Source organism: Botrytis sinoallii (assembly GCF_014898435.1).
Source record: "Botrytis sinoallii strain Bc 23 chromosome Unknown BSIN_003, whole genome shotgun sequence".
Taxonomy (NCBI): Eukaryota; Fungi; Ascomycota; class Leotiomycetes; order Helotiales; family Sclerotiniaceae; genus Botrytis; species Botrytis sinoallii.
The window spans coordinates 1,549,280-1,562,336 of record NW_024066030.1 but is presented as its reverse complement, the minus strand read 5'-3'; positions in this window follow the sequence as shown (position 1 = coordinate 1,562,336).

The window sequence follows — 13,057 nt, the reverse complement described above, 5'->3', positions numbered from 1 at the left end:
GAGAATATACTGAAAAAGGAAACCTCACTATAGCTTCCAAAATCATTATATCCCAAATCAATCACTTGGAAACAGCTACACGGAAAATCGAATCTCAAACCAAAGCTTTAACCAAATCGGCTCCTATCAGTACCACAATATCAACATCAAAATACAATCGAATGATCAAGTTTCATATCAAGAACAAGTGAATATTGGAAGCAATCAACTGGTTTATAATGGAGAGCTATACGGAGTCACTCGAGCTATTGAATATGCTAGCTCAATTGCTAGTAGTGGAAAGAAATTCAAGGTTTATTCAGACAATCAAGCAGGCCTACTACGACTAAAAACACCCTCGGATCACCCTGGTCAAGCCTATCAAATTCGAGCAATCAAAGCAGCCAAAGCTATTATAGCTAAAGGAGCGGAAATATCCTTGAATTGGGTACCAGGACATACTTCAGTAAAGGGAAACGAGCTAGCAGATAAGCTAGCAAAGGAAGCAACTACAATACGATCTACTTTGAATGAAACTAGTTTCGGATTATTAGGAATAATAATCAAAGAATTCTCCTTTGATCAATGGAGCTCGACTTTCAATCAATATAAACTTAGATCAAACCAAACAGTATTAACCTATTCGAAACTATTTCCATGGAAAATTGGATTGAAAATCAAGCTATCAATTAAAACAAGGCGAAATACAGCTAGTGCTTTTTTTCAATTGAAATTAGGTTATGATTACATTAAATTATACTTATATTATTTTAATCATTCTAATAATAAATGTATATATAGTAATATTGAGATACCTCAACACCTTTTGATCAATTGCTCAATATACAAAGCAGAAAGAAAAGAGATATTCCAGAATATACCATTTTCTAAAATCACTCTACAATTCCTACTTTATACGAAAATAGAAATCGAATTAATTATCAAATTCATCAATACAATTAAAATTGCTACAAGAGCTTGGCATTTATCAAGAGCTCAAATGGAAGAAGAAAGAGAAAAAGAGAGAGAGATTGAAGAAAGAGGAAAAGAGGAAGAATACTTTATAGAGTAGATTTCCTTATTGTTTTACTATATGTTATATATATAGTAAGTGGGCTTAGGTCCCCAATATTCGTTTGCACTTCCCCAAATTGTTTATTCCTATTATTGTAAAATAAAAAGTTATCTACTAGGCCCTTAAGGCCTAGTCGTCCTATATAGTCTTAGACTGAAGGTGGACGTAAATTCAATCAATCAATCAATCAATCAATATCAACATCAAAACCTTCTTACGCTAATATTACAAAAGAAGGGGAATGGAATCTAGTTATTAAAGGAAAAAGTAATAAATCTATTCCAATAGAGAAAAAGACTAGTATTATCCAAAAACGATTACTTTTAATCAAACCAGAAATCCCTAACTCCAAAACCTTCTTGTTTTTAACGATTCGAAACAAGATTAATGAAGCCTTCCAGGAAATTGGAATCAAAGGACTAGTAGTTGCTGTAGCAATATTCTCTTTTAATAACAATATCATTATTACTACTAATGATCCCTTTACAATACAATTTCTAATTGAAAAGAAAGCCATCTGGAAAAATGTTATCAAATTCGAAAGGATTCAAAAAGACCAAGAATGGCATAGGGTTATTATTCACAATATCCCTATAAAAAAGTTCTCTAGGTCTAAAGGAATAGATTTGATTATAACTGAAATCAAAACCTTCAATATAGATTTCAAGTCAATAGGAACTCCCTTTTGGCTCACTCCAATAGTCAAAAGAGCCCACCAAAAAGATAGCGCTATTGTTATAGCTTTTGTCTCAAAATCAGAAGCCAAATTAGCTATTCGAAAGCGGTTGTATATTGTAGGCACTAATATCAGAATAGAATAATTCTACAAATCCAAATCTATTATACAATATCAAAAATGCCAGGGCTTTGGGTATTAAAGCTTGTATTGCAAAAAAGACCCTTTTTGTGGATTATATGGAGGCAAATATATTATAATAATATATTTTTGTATAGTCTGCAACTTAAGAGGAAAACTCTGCTTTTATATTATCACCAAATACTCTAATTGTTAAGGAAATCATACAGCTAGTTCTAAAAGCTGTGAAATCTTTAAAGTTATTCAACAAAAAAGCTAATAGTACTAATCAATGTATTATAATAATATCAGATTTCTTTAAATAAATCTTAACAAAAGCTTTCAAATTATAGAGAATATTCTATAGCTTGCTTTTGAGCTCAATATTGATCTGATTTTAATTCAGGAACCTTGGATTCAAAAAAATGGAATCAATTTCTCTAATTGCAGATCGATTGATTGATTGATTGATTTAATTAACGTCCACCTTCAGTCTATGACTATATAGGACGGCTAGGCCAAATGGTCTAGCGGATAACTTTTAAAGTACAAAATTAGGAATTTTAATAATAGAGTAAATGAAAACTAATACTAGGGACTTATTCCTGCTTACTATACAAAGTACATATAATAAGATATAGAGTAGAAAGAGTTAAACCCTTTTTTTTCTATCTTTTCTTTCATTCTCCTCCTTCTCTTTCCATTTTCGAAATGGCTCTCTTTTCTTTTCTTATTATCTCTTCTTCTTTTACAATTTCGTTTTGTATTTCGGCTCTTGATAGATACCAAGTTCGAATAACGATTTTGATAATATTGATGAATTTGATTGCTAGTTCGATATCTATTTTTGTATATAGCAGAAATTGTAGGTTGATTTTCGAGATTGATATTTCTTTAAAGATTTCCTTTTTTTCTTTTCTATATATTGGGCAACCAATAAGAAGGTGTGTAGCTGTTTCGATATTGTTATAGATACACTTATTGTTTGAAAGTTTGAATCGATATAAATAAGACTTAATATAACTATAGCCGATTTTGAGTTGAAAGAAGGCGCTAGCAGTATTTCGCTTAGTACCTTCTGGTAGCTTGATTTTGGAGCTGATTTTTTATAAGAAGAGTTTCGAATAGGTTGTATCTGATTGATTTGATCTGAATTCGTATTGATTGAGAGTCTCTAGCCATTAATCGGAGTCGTATTTCTTTACTATCATATCAAATAGCCCTATACTGGTTTCGCTTGAAGTAGCCTGTATTGAAGTTGCTTTTTTCGCTAATTTATTAGCTATTTCATTTCCTTATATCGAAATGTGATCTGAAACCCAATTTAAAGAGACTTCAGCTCCTTTTGCTCTAATATCCTCTGCTGCCTTGATTACTCATATTTGATAAGCTTGTCCAGAATGATCGGAAAGGGTTTTTAAACAATAAAGTCCAGCTTGATTGTTCAAATAGATCTTGAATTTCTATCCTTCATATGCTACAATGTTAGTATATTCGATAGCTTTTGTAATTCCCAATAATTCTCTATTATATACTAATTGATTGATACCAATATTCGAACGTTTTCGATAAGAGATTGATTCATTTGATTGTATTGCAACTATCCCTACTCCTATTCCAATTCCTTTTTTAGTAGAAGATGCATCAGTATATATATAAACTGTATTTTGATCTCTGTGTTTAAATATAATATTGTGAAGAGTAGCTGTATCTTCTTTCGAGGCTTTACTAATATTGACTTTGTAAGGTGTATCTTTGCAGATCGATTATACATTCCAATTTTATACAAATTCTCCTCAATTTCAACCTTGATCTTAAACTCCAAATCCTTCTATATATTTCTAAAGACTTCTGAGCTATAGTTAATCTAGTTTCTTATTCGCTAATAGACCTGGATATACAGATAATAAACTGCCAAAATGGAAGCGAAACCTTTCAAATTATTAATATATATAACGAAGCAGATTAAGTATAAGAAAAAGGATATACAATTGATTGATCCCTTTACAATCTATTGATTAATTAACAAATAATAGTATTAGGCGACTTTAACTTTTATCATTCATTATGGAATCCTCTTTCAAACAAAAGCGCTAATACTAATCAACTAGTAGAATGGATTGAAAATCAAAATCTAAGTCTATTGAATAAGCCTGGAGCTACTACTTTCTTTTAAACTAATTTAACAAATCCAAATATACTCAATCTCATATTAGCTTCTTAAAGTATCTCTTCAAGAATATAAGATTGACAAACACTTTTTAATACTGAATCCAATTATTCAGGGATTCTATTTGAATTAAAAGAAAAAGAGAATCCAAATACTCCTTTTCAAGAGTCAATAATCAGATATTATATAAAGCTAGTCAATTAGGAGCTATTCGAATCTATTCTATAATTCAAAGCCAAATACTTACCTACTCTAATCAAACTAAGTATATTTACAATAATCATATAAGATTCGATTGATTTCCTTCAAGAAAAACAATATATATCGTTTCAAATTAGATCAAGCTACTAGCAAACTTATAAGGATTATCTAAAAGGTAATGGAAAGTTGTACTTCAAAGGTTATAACAAACAAAAGAGCTAAGCTATAATGGTCTCCTGAATTGAAAGCCTTTCGAAAAGAACTAGGAAAAGCAAAATAACAAGTTGAATTCAATTTCAAAAATATTAATTCAAAAAAAGTTTATCGAATTATCAGAAACAAATACTTTCAAGCTATTAAAATAGCAAAAAAGAATCATTGGAACGATTTCCTAGAAAAGAGAACATTTAAACTATTTTCAAAGCAATAGCCTATACAAAGGATTATCAAAATCAAAGGATCCCTGATATTACTTCAGAAACCTCTTTTGAAGGAAAATGCTCTGCTTTTCGAACTACTCTGTTCCCTCAACCTCCTATCACAGCCGAACCTGAATGGGAAGGATATCAACAATCCAACGAATGGGAATGGCCTGATCTCTCTAAAAATGAACTAAAGAACGCCTGTTCGGCTAAAATTCAAGGGAAAACTCCTGGTCCAGATGGTATTACTCAAGAAATCATTACAAGAGCGTATAAAGCTATTCCACAAACCTTCTTTATTTTATATAGCAAGCTTCTCAATATTGGATACTACCCACAATGCTGGAAACAAGTCACTGGAGCAATCCTAAAAAAAAGCTTCGAAACCAGATTATTCGATACCAAAAGCGTATAGGGTTATTGCACTTCTCAATTGCTTAGGAAAAGTAAGCGAAAGGATTCTAGCTCAACGATTAGGATATCTAGCGGAAACTACCCATCTCTTACATTATAGCCAAATGGGAGGACGACAAAAGAAATCGGCAATCGATACAGCTCTCCTTTTGAATACAGAGATTGAAAGCAACAAGCGAGCTAATAGTAAGACTTCGGTTTTATTTATGAATATAAAAGGAGCATTCGATTATGTTTCAAAAAATCGATTATTGGATATCTGCAAGAAGCTGAGACTACCAACCAATCTTATCTCCTGGATAGCTTCATTTCTTCAACAAAGACAACTAAAACTATCTTTTAATAATCAAATCGAATCTTTCAAGCCAATTTCGACCGGAATACCACAAGGCAGCCCTATCTCGCCAATCCTCTTCTTGATTTATATTAGAGATCTTTTCCAAAACAATTCAATCAAATTCCTTTTATATATTGACGATATCGCTCTTATTACTAAGTCATCTACTTGGAGAAAGAATGTTAATTCGTTAGAAAGAGCTACAAAACAATTATACAAACTCAGCTCAAAGAATGCAATCCAATTCGATTTAGCTAAAACAGAGCTAATGTATTTTTCCTCTTCCAAATTAATAGCTCAATATCCTATTACTTTACTCAATTCGGAAACAATAATACCCTAATTTCTAATTAGATGGCTTGGTATCTGGTTCGATCCGAATCTCAAATTCGATCAATATGTCAATATCAGAGCAGCACAAGTAAAAAGAGTCTTTCAACAAATAGCTTGTTTAGCTAATACAGAAAAAGGCTTTAATCCTAAGGCTATGAAATAGCTATATATAGTTTATATAACTAGTATTACTGATTACAAATCGGAAGTTTAATAGAAAGGCCAGATCAAATTCAAGGACATGTTTCAATCACTTCAAAATCTAGCTCTTCGAAAGATACTTGGAGTTTTCAAAATCGCCCCAATCCTTTCAATGGAAATCGAAGTAGGACTAAAGCCAGCAAAATCTGTTTAGACTTAAATATAAAACGATATGCTTTTCGATTAGTGAAACTATCACTAAATCACCCAATCAATATTGAAAAAGAAGTGCTATCTCAATACAAATCGGATCTAGAAGTAATAGCTACCCTCGAAGGAAATGTTATAAGCCACTTCAATTAAATAAAATAAAAGAATCTATAAAACAAGATTTCAATCTATCTACTCTCGAAAAGATTATCCATTTCAATTTCTCTTTCTGGAAAAGAGATATACTTTACAAAGTCAATATTAGTAAAGCCTTGAAAGAAGATACAGCTATTTTTCATAATATTATATTTAAATATAGAGATCAAAATATAGTTTATATATATACTGATGTATCTTCTACCAAAAAAGGAATTGGAATAAAAGTAGGGATAGTTGTAATACAATCAAATGGATCAATCTCTTATCGAAAATGTTCGAATATTAGTATTAATCAATTAGTATATAATAGAGAATTATTAGGAGTTACAAAGCTATCGAATATACTAGTACTGTAGTATATAAAAGATAGAAATTCAAGATCTATTCGAACAATCAAGCTGGACTTTATTGTCTAAAAACCCTCTCCGATTATTCTGGGTAAGTTTACCAAATACAAGTAATCAAAGCAGCAGAGAATATTAGAGTAAAAGAAGCTAAAGTCTCTTTAAATTAGGTTCCAGGTTATATTTCGATATAAGGAAATGAAATGGCTGATAAATTAGCAAAAGAAGTAATTTCAATACGGGCCACTTCAAGTAAAACCAGTATAGGGCTATTTGATATGATAATAAAGAAATACAACTCCAATCAATAGCTAGAGATTTTCAATCAATACGAATCCAGATCAAATCAATCAGATACAATTTATTCGAAACTCTTCCCATAAAAAATCAGCTCCAAAATCAAGCTACCAGAAGGTATTAAGCGAAATATTGCTAGCGCCTTCTTTCAACTCAAAATCAGCTACGGTTATATTAAGTCTTATTTATATCGATTCAAACTTTCAACAATAAATGTATTTGTAACAATATTGAAACAGTTGTATACCTTTTTATTGGTTACCCAATATATAGAAAAAAAAGAAAGGAAATCTTTAAAGAAATACCAATCTCGAAAATCAACCTACAATTTCTGTTATATATAAAAATAGGTATCGAATTAATAATCAAATTCATTAATACTACCAAAATCGCTATTCGAACTTGGCATTTATTAAAAGCCGAGATATAAAACGAAATTGTGGAAGAAGAAGAGATAATAAGAGAAGGAGAAAAAACCATTTTGGAAATGGAAAGAGAAGGAGGAGGATGAGAGAAAAGATAGAAAAGAAAGAGTTTAACCCTCTCTACTCTATATCTTATTATACACACTTCGTATAGTAAGCGGGAACGAGTCCCCAATATTAGTTTTCACTTATCCTATTATTAAAATTCCTAATTTTGTACTTTAAAAGTTATCCGCTAGACCATTTGGCCTAGCCGTCCTATATAGTCATAGACTGAAGGTGAACGTTAATTAAATCAATCAATCAATCAACACACGAAAATTCGTGTAGAAAACTCTTTATTCTGATCTCCAGAACAGAAACACAATCCCCAAAATAAGTTCCTCAAATATATTGAAGGATACTAATATGATAGAAGCTTCTCCCGAAGTCTCTATTATACCTAATACCTATTCTACAATCATATTAGGTACTCCTGCATCAAGTCCCCATCTACCTTCTGAAACCTCTATATTCGAAATCTCCAGCCCAATTCTACCAATCAACTTCAAAAGAAAAAATGAAGAAATCAATCTACTTAGTGATCTCTTTCTCACTCAAAATACAAATAATACTATCTATATCTTCAATCAAAATAAGAAACGTAGCCCTATAATACCTTTCGACAATCAAAACAAATAATCCAGAGTTTAAGACAATCTTTCTTCTTCAAAAGAAGTTATCCTGAAAGTAAGAGATCTCATAATACTAGCTTCAATATTTATTCAATTACACAACAAACAATCCAAGCTTTTAGATCTTTTAGAATCTTTAGAGAGTATACTGAAAAGGGAAACCTTACTATAGCCTTCAAAATCATTACCTTTCAAATCACCCATCTCGAATCAGCTACTCGAAAAATCGAATTCTAAGCTAAAGCTCTAAATACAACTCCTATATCCACTACTATCCCAATATCAAAACTAATATATGCAAAAGTTTCAGAAGAAGAATGAAACCTAGTCTTCAAAAAAAGTATCAAATCAATTTCTATAAAGGAAAAGATGGATTCAATTCAAAAACGACTTATTCTAATCAAATCAGAAATCTCAAACCCCACTTCCTTCTTCTCTTTAATTATTCGAAACAAAATAAATGAAGCTTTTCAAAAGATTAGAATTAAAGGATTAGTTATTACAGCAGCTACTTTATTCTTTAATAATAATATTATTATTACAATAAACAATCCTTTTACATCACAATTCTTAATAAAAAAGAAAACTATTTGGAGTAATATTATCAAATTCAAAAGGATTTAAAAGGATCAAGAATAGTATAAAGTTATTATTTATAAAGTCCCTATTAAAGAATTCTTAAAAGCAAAAGGAATGAATCTTATCTTAAACGAAATCAAGATCTTTAATCCTGACTTCAAGTCTATAGAAATCCTTTTCTGGCTCACTTCTACTTTGAAAAGAGCTTATTAACAAAAGGGAGCTATAGTTATTGCTTTTACTACCAAATTAGAAATAGAATTAACTATCCGAAAACGGTTATATATTACTAGAAGTAATATGAGAATAAAAAAATTCTACAAATCAAAACTAATTATATAATACCAGAAGTATCAAGGATTTGAATATCAGAATACTTACTATAGAAGAAACCCTTCTTATAGTTTATGTAAAGGTAAGTATATTATATCAATATATATTAGAAGATTGGGTGGAAGAGACCTCTAGATTGACTATTTAGTTGCGCGTGTAAGCATATTGATCTCCACATAGTATTATATGAGGGGATCAATATGCCTGTCTATAGTTCGTCTAATCTAGCCCGTTTAGATAGCTGTATTACTAATCACTACACGTGCTTAGCACCGGTAACTTCTATTCCTTTTAACACTCCCCCATAGGAATTACCACCTTGATCTCCCTGATCTTCCACACCTCTACTATCTCAATCCCAGTATGTTTTTGAACCTTTCGAATGCTACTCTCGCTAAGGGTTTAGTCATCCCATTTGCTACCATATTTGATGTATTAATATAACTAGTTATCACCTTTTCTTTTTCAGTAAAATCCCTAATGAAGTAATAGCATATATCGATATACTTTGATCGTTCATATAAATGCAGGTTTTTGGTTAAAGCAATTGCTCCTTGATTATCACCTAACAATTGAATAGTATCTTTATATACAATACATATTCAGCCTTTCTAAAATCTTTAAACACTTGAGCTAACTATTTCCCTTGCTTAATGAATATCATTATTGATATATATTCGAATTCAGCATTTGATGTCGCTACTGAATTCTGCTTTTTACTAGCTTACAATATTAATCCGCTATAGAATATAGCAACTCCTCTAGAAATACTTTTCTGATTATACTGATCATTTGTCCAGTCTGTATTAGTGAAGACTTTTATAGTATCTATTAATAGATTGTATTCCTTTGCAATTTGGTATTGTATTCCCTCGGGCCCGTATTTGAGTTTCTGAGTGATTATAGCTTTTAGATATTGTATTAGGTTCTTTATTCCTATTCTATAGCATTTCGCTAGTTTTGCTATATACTATGACAATCGGCCTAACACGAAGGAGATGTCTAGTCTTGTATACACCATTAAATAAATGAGATTATCTATAACTTATTAATATTCAATAATATCAATCAGTTTGTTATCTTCTATAGCAGGTTATAAATATAAGTAATCAATAGCAAATATCTTTTTAGTATAATATTGAATGTATGAGATTCCGAATTTTGTAAGCATAGCTTCTAGATATTCTTTTTGATTCAATATAAGAGATCTGTTTGCTCGATCTCTTACAACCTTAATGTTTAGAATCTTACTAATCTTCTTCAGATTCTTGGCATTGAAGTGTAATAAGAATATTATAGAAAACCAATTGAATTGATTTTTTGAGGTCGAGGAAGCAATTATGTCATCGATATATACTAACAGATTGAATTGGCAAGCAGTATACATATAGAGATACGGATCAACGAGACTTTGGGTAAAGCTTTAATTGATCAATTGAGACTTTAGAAATTGATTCTAATCTCGTCCAACTTGTTTAAGGCTATACAAGCTTCTCAATGCACATAAAACATATCCATTTGATACCTTGAATCCCTAAAATAGTGCGAGGTATATCTTTTCCTTAAAATGGGATTTTGTAAAAGCATTCTTTATATCGAAATACCAGCATTCCGAGTTTTTTTTCACAATGATTACTAAAAGCAAGCAGAGTATATCGAGTTGTATTATAGAAACAAAGATTTCGTTATAATCTTTTCCGAGAATTTGACTAAACCTTTTGCTACTAATTGTACCTTGAAACCTTTCGATCTCATTGTTCTTCGTCTTTATTATGAATACTTATTTTGTTGAAACAAGATTCCTTTTTTTCGATAGAATATACTCTTTCCAGATACTATTTGCAATCAATGAATTAATCTCTTCTTCAATAACTTGCTTCCATTTTTTTTTATATTTGGGGTCCGAGATTGCTTGATAATATATAATAGGAATGGGAATTTCTAGAATCTGTTCTGCAGGAAAGACTATATCTTTGTCTATAGAGTTTCCTAAGATTACTTATAGATTTTCGGATAGTTTTGTTTTAATATTTGTATCGATCCTTGGTATAAGCGGTATAGAGATTATAGTATGTTCGATAGTATTTCTATCTAGATCTGCTATAAGTATTGCTATCATTGCTCTAATCAATTTCTGGATATGCTTGTCTGATCCATTATCATCTTGCTTGCATTTTCGAAAAAAATATTTTTCAAAGTATCTATATCTATAAATGTAATTGGGGTTTTGATTGAAGATTGAGTTGTAGATACAGCATCTGATATCTCTGCCTTTATTATTCCTGAAGGTAATATTGGGTTCTCAAATGAATTAATCTCGATGATATTTCCTTTACTATTTTTATTGAATTCCTGAATATTGTTTATTTTAGATATATTAGAGATTATTATTTTTAGGGTTTCAGAGATAGCAATATCTTGTAATAAATCAGATAGACATTCTGGTTTCTTTTATACTTTGTAGATCTACCTCTAGATCTCTTATCAGGAACAACATTCTCTGTATCTTGAGGATCTGATACTGAGTTTCTTATTTTCAAGTTTAGATTTCCTTTCTTTTTGGATTTGTCTATGATTATTCGGCTTGCTTGTATAGTGTAGCCTAGTTCCGATGAGTACACTCTAACATATTTATTGGTCGTAACTGAGTATCTCACAAAGATGCCTTTTCGAACTGTATCTCATAACTTGTTGTGTCGTTGATCCTTTGGGATTATCTTTGGATTGATATATGTATAGCACTTGTTTTCCTATATTCTATAATAACTGATGTCCGGGGTTGATCCTGTGAATGCTTCGATCGGGCTAACTATACTGTCGTCGATGATCGATCCAGTATTCGTTCTGTTCCTGCAGTATACATCATATTCAACAGCTTCGTCCCAGAATTCCAGTAGTAATCCGGACTTCTTTAGTATAGCTTTTATATCGGCTTCGGCAATACCAATATTTCTCTCGGCAGCTCTGTTCTGATAAGATGATGCTATAATTGTTAATTCTGATCGGGTCCCAGAGTTCCATTCTTTAACAGCTTGAATTAGCTCTGGTGCATTATTAGTCCGAGCAGCTACTATCTTGTCACCAATACCGAGTTCCAATTCGGTTTTCTATTTCTTCAATCTTGATATAACTTTATCTTTTGTTTTTAGGGTCAAAATCCAATTCACTCTTATCCAGCTATCTATAATCAATAGGAAATAGCGGTTTCCTTATAATGATCTTGGAAATGGGCTAGTGATATCAAAGTGAATAAGCTTTAGTCTTTTTGTTTTGTAGGGATTGAATTGTTTTGGAATTAGATTCTTTATCTTAATAAGTATACAAACTTTGTATACAGAGATCTTGAATAGGACTTTGATTAGCTTTTCTAATATAATAACTTTATAAAGATTCTGTATTTTCTTTGAATCAAGATGGTTAAATTGTTTATATTATAATAGATAAGTTTCTAAATCCTTTTTAATCTTATCTAAAGAGATATCTAAAGTGATTTTATTTAGCTCAATATTATTAATAATCTCTATACTCGATAGAGCGATATCTTTGTATCCTTTTGCAATATCCGAGATCATATAAATTCCTCTATCCATTTTTGCTTTAATAATATTTATTCCATTTTTTCGAAAATACATACAATCTGAATTGAATCTACTCTTAAGTTCAGCTTTACAGATCTTCTTGTCAGAAAGGAGATTAACTTTTAATTTCAATACATACAATATTTTTGAGAATAAAATCATACCCCCATTTTCTAGTTCCATTACAGCAATACCTATCCAATCACAATATATAACTTCCCCATCGACTTTTATCATCTTTCTCTTTATTTTCTTAATATTTCTAAAAAGAGAAAATTGGTTAGATATATATAAGAAAGCACTAGTATCTGTATACCAATAAAAGGGGGTGATCTTACAAACAAGCTCTTTGGATACACAACACTCTTCGTTATCAGATTCTTCTTTGCTTTCTGATGAATCGAGATCAACTAGAAGGCTCTCGCTGTCTATAAGGTGAGCTTGATTGTTCTTTTTAAAGAATAACACTTTGATTGTTTTTTTAAGTGTTACTTTTTATTACTGGGCTTTATAGTGTTTGTGGATTAGAGCTTGTGTGAATAAGAGATCTTTGTAATTGTATAAAAAGTGTTCTTTTTGCTTATATAGAT